We start from the raw sequence: 9,639 nt of genomic DNA, 5'->3' as shown, positions 1-9,639 counted from the left end.
TGGTCCCAAATGAGCTCTTGGCTAAGCTGGGCTCTGCCAGATTTCTCTGCAACAAAGGTCCATTTTTCTCTTGTAGGATTAGCAAGTAATACGGAGGCTGAGCTTTGAGACTGTGTATATACCCTGCCTACCCCGCATAAGCATCCCCCGACTGATGACTCTTACTTAAATCAATTTATGGATCCAAATGGTATTCTAATTCCATCATTCCTTGATGATTCTGCCTTGATGACTCTCCAGCATCCACTGATGACAAAGGAATTAGTTTCTTTTACTACAGATGGTTGTCAAATGATGTTATAAACCCATCATTTCCTCTTCATTCATTAGTTGGCATTCTTCTTCAAGGACGAGCTTCCCTCAAACCCCCTCCCTCTGCCCCCATTTCCTTCCTCCCTCTTCCCTTTCCCCTTTCCTTTCTTTCTTTTTTATTTTATATTTATCAGGGGGAGTTTGTGGGTTCTTTTTTTAATTCAGCATGGTACAATCCATTGCCATCATTATTTAATGCTGATTGTCCCGTCCAAGTCAATACTTAAATTGTTCCACAGTTGGCAACAGTGATCTCCTGGAGCTGGCTCCTGTGTCCTTTTGATGTATCATTCTTTGGTCACTTCCTTATCTTCTGCCAAAACCTGCTGTTCCAGGCTCATCTTGTATTTTTCTTGTTCCCAAACTTGGAATTGTCCATTTTCCCAGATGGCCCTGGTTCCCTGCATTGGGAATGATATTAAAAACCAAGCTCTGGTGGGCTCATTGTTATTAGAGTGTCATTGATCCCAATCCTTTGAGCAGAGAGAGCTGGAAATCAACATTCATTTGCATACACTTACAGGGGATCAAACCAGTCAATCTTAAAGGAAATCAACCCTGAATATTCATTGGAAAGACTGATGCTGAAGCTGAAGCTCCAATACTTTGGTCACCTGATGCGAAGATCCAACACGTTGGAAAAGACCCTGATGCTGGGAAAGACTGAGGGCAGCAGCAGAAGCCGGAGACAGAGGATGAGATGGTCGGAGGGCATCACCGACTCGATGGACATGAGTTTGGGCAAACGCTGGGAGACAGTTAAGGACAGGGAAGCCTGGCGTGCTGCAGTGCACGGGGTTGCAAAGAGTTGGACACGACTGAGAGACAGAACAACAATAACAGCATTTACAGCATGAGGTCATGCTTTCCCCTCAAATTCCAGTTCAGCACCACAGGAATTTTCTCCCCTCCGTCTTCGTATGTCCTTTGCTGAAAACCCTGACTTCCAAAAACACCAGTGTGTTTGCTCATTGGCTCATTGCTACAGTAACCACGTGCAGTTTCAGACCTGGAGAGCCACAGCCAACCTATTGTACAAAGCTCAGCCTTTCCTTCCACTTCGGTTGCCTTTAGCGCAAGGGCAGCATGGTGTTTTGGCTGTGTTAAGAGGTGTCTTGGATTTGTTCTTTTTCTCTTCTCCGTGGTCTTAAGATACCCCAATTATAGATCAATTTGCTATACAGTTAAATTAATTTTATTTTATTTGTTTAATTTTAGAATTTCGCTCATTCTTCCACTTCCTCTCTGGCTCTGTCTCCTACAGTTTCAGACAGTCTTCTGAGCTAAAAATGCCAGGGTGGTGCTGGCGATGCTGCTGGGAGCTCCTTCTGTTCCAGGTTCCCGAAGTATGGGCTGCACCCTACCGGCTCGTTTTGAGCCAATGAGCAGAGGCCGTTTTCCAGACTTCACATGAAATAAAAGTAGACCGACCACACCATGAGAAATCCGTTTTTCTCTGATTCCCCTTCCATCAGTGGATTATTTCAGAAAGCTTCAGGCTGGTGCTGAAAGTGAAAGTGAAGTCGCTCAGTCGTGTCCGACTCTTTGTGACCCCATGGACTGTAACCCATCAGGCTCCTCTGTCCATGGGATTTTCCAGGCAATAGCACTGGAGTGGATTGCCATTTCCTTCTCCAGCGGATCTTCCCGACCCAGGGATCGAACCCAGGTCTCCCACACTGTAGACAGACACTTTACCATCTGAGCCACCATGCCTCTTTAGCAATTGCTGATATCTGTAACAAAGAAAGGCTTCAGGCACAGAACCTGAAAAAGACAGAAGACAAGACATTGTCTTATCTGATTGTTTCTTAGAGCCAGGCTGCTTGGCTTATGATGGTAACCTTGCTGCTTCCTCGCTGTGACACTGGGTGGGGCTCTGTGCCTCAGTTTCCCCATCTCTGTGCTTGAGACACAATGGGGCCTCATCCTAAGGCTGCTCCGGGACTGAAGGAGTTAACGTGAGCGATGTGCCTAGCAGAGCACCTGGCACACGGTAAGCACCAGTTCTATTCATTTTTATGAAAACTTTTTGTTGATGGGAAGTGATTCTAGCTTCCGTTCAGGATAGTGATGCAGCATTTCCTTTTAAGATTCATTTGGTTCAGTGAGCCAATTAAAAACAAAGATTACGGTTAAAAACAATGGTCTGCAGCTTTAGCAAAAATCATCAAAGCCCTACGCAATGAGGTGTGGCCCCTTCCCTGCGGGTTTCCTCGCTGCCCAAACTTTTCAATAAAATAATGTAGAGGAAAGAACGCGCGACGGCTCTTCCTCTTGCCCTTCCTCACCCTCCTTCCCTGTTCTCCGTCTTGCCCTCCTCCCATCTCGCTCATCCTCACTCCTGCCCTGCCTTGCTCCTTCCTGTCTTTCTCTCCCTTCTTCCAGCCAGGTGCTGTGCCAGGTACCGCAGCTCCAGAGGCAAGTCGTGATGCCCACCCTCTTGCAATTCACAGTCTAGTCGGAGAGGCAGACTAGCAACCAGCGGGTTGCTGCTCTATGATAATTGCGCTGACGGCAGAGCTCAGCATAGCATGTGACTGGAGCAGAGAGCAGTGGGCTTGCCTCACCCAGCCTAGGTGTGGGTGGGTGGGTCACAGATGGTGGCTGAAGGCAGAGCTACACCTTAAAGACCATGTAGGAACTATTGGAGTGAAGAAGACCGGGAAGGTGGCCCTGACACAGAGCTTGGGCTGTTTAAAGGTGTTCAGCCTTTGAGAGCACGCACTGTGTGTTTGTTCAGGAAAATATAAGCACTCAGGGTGACGGAGTGCAGGGAGCTGAAGCAGGAAGCTGGAGGGGTCTCCAGGGGTCAGAGAATGAAGGAGCTAGAAGGTCAAGTCCAGAGCTAGGGTTTCATCCTGTGCCACTGAAGAGCTGAAGTTCAGAGAAGAGCAGGACATGGTCACATTGCATTTGGGAAGGTTATTTGGGTGCTGGGCCAGCTCGGGGGGCAGGCCTGGAGACTGCACGTGGGCACGCTCTTAAGCCTGGCCCCACATCTGAGCTACCTGTGCGTCCGGCTCCCGCGAAGAGAGGCCAGGTGCATTCTCAGCAAGGACCAGGCCACCTTCTTCTGGCACTCTGGGCTAACCCAGCTCTGCCATCCTCTGGCTGGGCGGTCTTGAACAAGTCACTTCCCCTTCAGGAACCTCAGTGTCTTCATCTGCATGATGGGCAGAATCTCACCTTCTCAGGGACCACAGTGAAGCTCAGTCATGGCACCACAAGCGACAGTCCTCTGTGCCTGTACAAGACTGTGTCCCTGCGTGGGGTGGGTGTTTGTACTCAGTTTTCAAACTCCCATAGCACCTGACTGAGTCAAAGCCTTGACATGCTTCACTGCTCCCAGCTCTGGTACTCCACCCACTCCTGTCCTTTCCAGCAGACGCTCCAGGTCACGTCTTGGGGTTCACACGTCATAACTCTGTGCACACAAGAGGTCGACAGCACCCAGTGATGGCCTGCCCCCAGCACTGACCCCTGCTCCTGAACCCAGACGGTCCCACCTGGAGGACCGCTTACTTGGCTCCCTGCTGCCATCTATGCTCCGACCTCCTTTCTGGGAGTCAGGGGTACAACACATGCTCGAATAGTTTTTCATCCATCCATCCATCCATTTGTCTGCCCATCCATTCATTCACCCATTTATCCACCTCCATTCAGCCTCACCCATCCATCCATTTGCTCACCTCCATTCAGCCTCACTCATCCATCCATCCGTCCATTTGCTCATCCCCATCAGCCTCATCCATCATCCATTTGCTCAACTCCATTCAGCCTCGTCCATCCGTCCATCCGTCCATTTGTTCATCTCCATCCATCCGTCCATCCATTGCTCATCCCCATCAGCCTCATCCGTCCATCTATTTGCTCACCTCCATTCAGCCTCATCCATCCGTCCATTTGTTCATCTCCATTCAGCCTCGTCCATCCGTCCATCCATCCATTTGTTCATCTCCATCCATCCATCCATCCATTTGCTCACCTCCATTCAGCCTCATCCATCCGTCCATTTGTTCATCTCCATCCATCCGTCCATCCATTGCTCATCCCCATCAGCCTCATCCATCCGTCCACCTTCACGGAGCCTGCTCTCTGTGCCAGGTGCAGTGCTAAGCTTTGAGGAAGGAGGGATGAGTGAGATGGACTCGTGTCTGCTTTCATGCATGGTGCGTTTTTTCAGGAAAATATATGTGTCAGGGTGGTGGAGTCCAGAGCACAGGGTTTAGGGGGTTAAGAAATGAGGCTGGAGAGGTCTGCAGGATTTAGGGAATAGTCAGATGGGGGAGATGGCTGGACAGAAGTGAACTAGAGCATCTTAGACTGTCGCAGTGTTAGGGTACAGTCAGATGGGGAGATGGCCAGACAGAAGGAACTGGAGCATCTTAGACTGTTGCAGTGTTAAGACTACAGTCAGATGGGGAGATGGCCAGACAGAAGGAACTGGAGCATCTTAGACTGTTGCAGTGTTAAGACTACAGTCAGATGGGGGAGATGGCCAGACAGAAGTGAACTAGAGCATCTTAGACTGTCGCAGTGTTAGGATACAGTCAGATGGGGGGATGGCTGGACAGAAGGGACTACAGCATCTTAGACTGTCGCAGTGTTAGGGTACAGTCAGATGGGGAGATGGCTGGACAGAAGGGACTAGAGCATCTTAGACTGTCGCAGTGTTAGGGTACAGTCAGATGGGGAGATGGCTGGACAGAAGGGACTACAGCATCTTAGACTGTCACAGTGTTAGGGTACAGTCAGATGGGGAGATGGCTGGACAGAAGGGACTACAGCATCTTAGACTGTCGAAGTGTTAGGGAGGAAGGAAACAGGGCCCAGCCATCCAGGGAGAGATGATGGGATGTGCTGGAGTACTGGCCGTGGGGGACAGAGGGGACCTCGTGGTTGTATGGACTGGACAAGCTGATGGGCAGGATCAAAGGACCCTGAGGAGCGGCAGCCAGGGTGCCTGTAGGGTCTGAGGAAGAATGGCCTCCAGGGAGCTCTGAGGCTTCGGGGATACAGGGAACCCCCTGCCTCAATGAGGAAGACCCAGGTTCAAGTCTTGGGTCTGCTACTCCCTGACTGTGGCCTCAAGGAAATTACCTCTCCTCTTGGATGCTCAGTTTCACAATCTCTAGGGTGGGCATCACAATGGTACCATCCTCTGGAGTAAGGATGACGGTGGACTCAACATCAAACAGCCCAGCAGGGTGCCTGGTACCCAGAGGTGCTAAATACAGGTTAAATTTGCCCTGCTTTCTCTCTTCCTTCTCACCAGTGGCCCCGGAGGTTTCCAGGAGCCCTGAAGACCCTGCCTCGGCTGTGGCTCCTGCCACAGTTTCCCCATCTGTAAAGTGGGCTGAGACTGGGGCCTGGCACCTGGAGAGTGCTGTCAGTGTTCAAGGCAGTTGTGGTTGCTGCAGGCTTGCAGACACCCTTGCACGTCTGGCTGAGCCTGGCATTTTGGGCCCCTTGTCTGTTGCTGACCTCACAGTTGCCTCTTGCCTCTTCCCCAATACATGATGGACTTGAGTGCTTCAGAGCCTTCCCACAGGCTGTTTGCTCTGGCAGGCGCACCCTTCCCCCAGCTGCCCACTGCCCTCCTTACCTCTCTGCTTGGGCACTGAATCCCATCACTTGGTTTTATTCTTTTCCTGATACTTGCCAGGATCTGCAAGGATCTTTCTTGTTTCTTCAGTTTTTCTGTTTATTTTGTGTCTCACTGTTAGTGTGGAGGTTCCAGAAGGCACAGGCTTGGTCTGGCTCCCTGTTGCGTTCTCAGCGCATAGTGCAGAGCATGTAGTGGGCACATGGTGCGTATTTGTTGAGAGAAGGAAGAAAGGAGGAGAAGGAGGAAGGAACAGGAGAGATGAAGGAGAGAAGAGGGCAGTGGAGGCTGGGGAGCCCCAAACCTCCTCTGCTTCTCCCCCCGCCCCCCGTCCTTCAGATTTCAGTGATGGTTTTCACCTGAACTTTCTTTTCTTCCTTGTTCTTTTTTCAAAGTATTTTTTTGTGGTATGAACACTTAAGATGACATTTAAGTCAGACCGATAAAGACAAATAACGTACGATACCACTTATATGTGGAATCTAAAACAGGATGCTAATGAACTTATTTACGAAACAGACATAGACTTGCAGATTCAGAAAGGGGACGGGGGCGGGGGTGGATAGGGCGTGTGGGCCTAACACAGACAAAGGGCGCTCAAACAGAAAATCAGCAAGAACCACTGTGCAACACAGGGAACCTCCTCAATAACCCGTAGTAACCTCGACAGGAAGCAGGGGTGGGACGGTTGGGTGGCATCCCCAACCCGACGGACACGCGTTTGAGCAAACCCCAGGAGACAGCGAAGGGCAGGGAAGCCTGGTGAGCTGCAGTCCGTGGGGTCCCAAAGAGTCAAACATCAGTGAGCAACGGAACAACAACAATATGGGGAAAGAATCTGAAAAAGAATAGATATATGTGTGGGTAATTCATTTTTCTACACACCTGAAAAGAATCCATTGTAAATCAACTATACTCCAATATAGAAAAAATTTTGAAAAAAAACCCAAAACACTTGAGACCTGTCCTCAGAGATTTTGAGGTACACGGTGCACTAAGCAGGTCAGCTGCACACACAGGCTGTACACAGACCCCTAGAGCTCACTCACCCTGAAACTCGGTGCAGACACCTCGATTAGCAGCTCTTCTTGCCCTGGCCCTCAGGCCCTGGCACCCACCCTCTGCTCTCTGTTTCTGTGAATCTGACGCCTCTAAGGACCTCACGCAAGTGGACTCATGCAGGGTTTGTCCTTCTGTGGTTGGCTGATTTCACCTGGCACAGTGTCCTCCAGGTTCATCCACGTTGTTGCAAATTGCGAGCGTTCCTTCTTTCCCAAGGCTGAGCGAGGCCTCACTGTACGCACGCACCGCATCTTCCTTCTCCATTATCTGTCCGTGGACACGTAGGCTGCTCCCACACCTTGGCTACTGTGAACAGTGCTACAGTGATCACCAGACTAAACCTTTCTGCAAAGCAAAGGACACAATGAACTGAACGAGAAGGCATCCTACAGAATGGGAGAGAATATTTACAAGCCACTGGTCTGACAAAGGATATATCTGAAAGACATAAGAAACTTCTAGAACTCAAACTAGTAATCCAGTTTAAAAATGGGCTAAGGAATTGAATGCATATTTCTCCAAAGAAGACTTACAAATGGCCAACTGGTATATGAAAAGATGCTCAATATCACTAAATCATCAAAACCTCACTCCTTTCAGGATGGCTATTATTAACAAAACAAAACAAATGGAAAAAGAAAACACGTGCTGGTGAGAATGAGCAGAAACAGGAACCTTTGCGCATTGTTTGTAGGAATGCAAAATGGTGTAGCTATTGTTGAAAACCGGACTGAGAAACGCTGGGCTGGATGAAGCACAAACTGGAATCAAGACTGCCAGGAGAAATATCAACAACCTCAGATATGCAGATGATACCACCCTAATGGCAGAAAGCAAAGAAAAACTAAAGAGCCTCTTGATGAAGGTGAAAGAGAGTGAAAAAGCTGTTTAAAACTCAACATTCAAAAAACTAAGATCATGGCATCTGGTCCCATCAATTCATGGTAAATAGATGGGGAAACGGTGGAAACAGTGACAGACTTTATTTTGGGGGGGGGCTCCAAAATCACTGTAGATGGTGACTGCAGCCATGAAATTAAAAGACACTTGTTCCTTGGAAGAAAAGCGACGACTAACCTAGATAGCATGTTAAAAAGCAGAGACATTACTCTGCCAACATAGGTCTGTCTGATCAAAGTTATGGTTTTTCCAGGAGTCATGTACGGATGTGAGAGTTGGACCATAAAGAAAGCTGAGCGCCAAAGAATTGATGCTTTTGAACTGTGGTGTTGGAGAAGACTCTTGAGAGCCCTTGGATACTAAGGAGATCCAACCAGTCCATCCTAAAGGAAATCAGTCCTGGGTGTTCATTGGAAGGACTGATGCTGAAGCTGAAACTGCGATATTTTGGCCACCTGATGCGAAGAGCTGACTCATTTGAAAAGGCCCTGATGCTGGGAAAGATTGGAGGTGGGAGGAGAAGGGGATGACAGAGGATGAGATGGTTGGATGGCATCACCGACTCAGTGGACATGGGTTTGAGTAAACTCTGGGAGTTGGTGATGGACAGGGAGGCCTGGTGTGCTGCAGTCCATGGGGTTGCAAAGAGTTGGACACGACTGAGTGATTGAACTGAACTGAACTCAACTGTTGAAAACAGAATGAAGGGGCCTCAAGAAATTAAAAATAGGGACTTGCCTGGCAGTCCAGACTCCTTACTTGCGATGCAGGAGGCATGCATTCAATTTCTGGTCCGGGAACCAAGATCCCACATGCCACAGGCATGGCAAAAAAAAAAAAAGAGAGAGAGAGAAAGAGAGAGAAAGAGAAGAAATTAAATTAGAATTGCCATATGAAAATAGAAATTACCATTAAATTTTAATTCTACCATAAAAAAATAGAATTACCATATGATCCTACCATCCCACTTTTGGGTATATGTGCAGAATTGAAACCAAGCTTTCTTTCGAAGTGGTCAGTACTCTCCTTCCCGACCTATCCACTGGCTAGAAGTCCCTGCCCTTCCCATCTGTTCCCACTGACCCTGGGCCTGGGCGCTTTGCTGGGGTGCTCAGGAATCAACTGCGGATGGGATTAACAGTCCTGAACGCTGAGAGAGCTGTCGCTCACCAGGGATTTCAATTAACAAGGAGTCTCTGCCGCCACCTACTGGGCGTCTGGGGAAAGGGCTTCACAGACACCCAGTGAGCTCTTCCTATTGTCTGGACTCTTGAATGAAAAGATACCAAGAGCAGCATCAACAGCTGTGATTTCATCAAATGACTGCTCTACGTCAGACATTGTACCAGGCACTTTCAAAACATCATGTCTTAATATCCAACAGTCTTGAAATGAGGCAGCTGTTATGCTGATGTATTTATACAGAAAAAGAAAGAGACTCAGAGAAAGGAAAAATGGTCCGCTAGTGGCGGGCAAGTCTGGACTCTCTCCCAGGTTCTCCGGCTCTACAGTGGGGCTGAGCAGTGTCCTGGAGAAAGGCAGAGAGGCCATGGGAGGGCGGGCAGGCAAGGCAGCAGAACAGGGTGGAGGGCGTTAGAAGGTTCACCCCTGGTTTCTCCTGCTGTCCCAAGACCTTGCTCTGAGCCCTCCTCGGACATCCTTGGACACTGAGCCCTGAGCCCTCTGAGCCCTCCTCGGACATCCTCCCAGTGCTCCTGGGCGGGCACTCTTTCACTCCCACCACGCAGGGGTGGCGA

Source organism: Ovis aries, chromosome 16 (genome assembly GCF_016772045.2).
Source record: "Ovis aries strain OAR_USU_Benz2616 breed Rambouillet chromosome 16, ARS-UI_Ramb_v3.0, whole genome shotgun sequence".
Taxonomy (NCBI): Eukaryota; Metazoa; Chordata; class Mammalia; order Artiodactyla; family Bovidae; genus Ovis; species Ovis aries.
Note: the sequence above shows the minus strand (reverse complement) of the source record.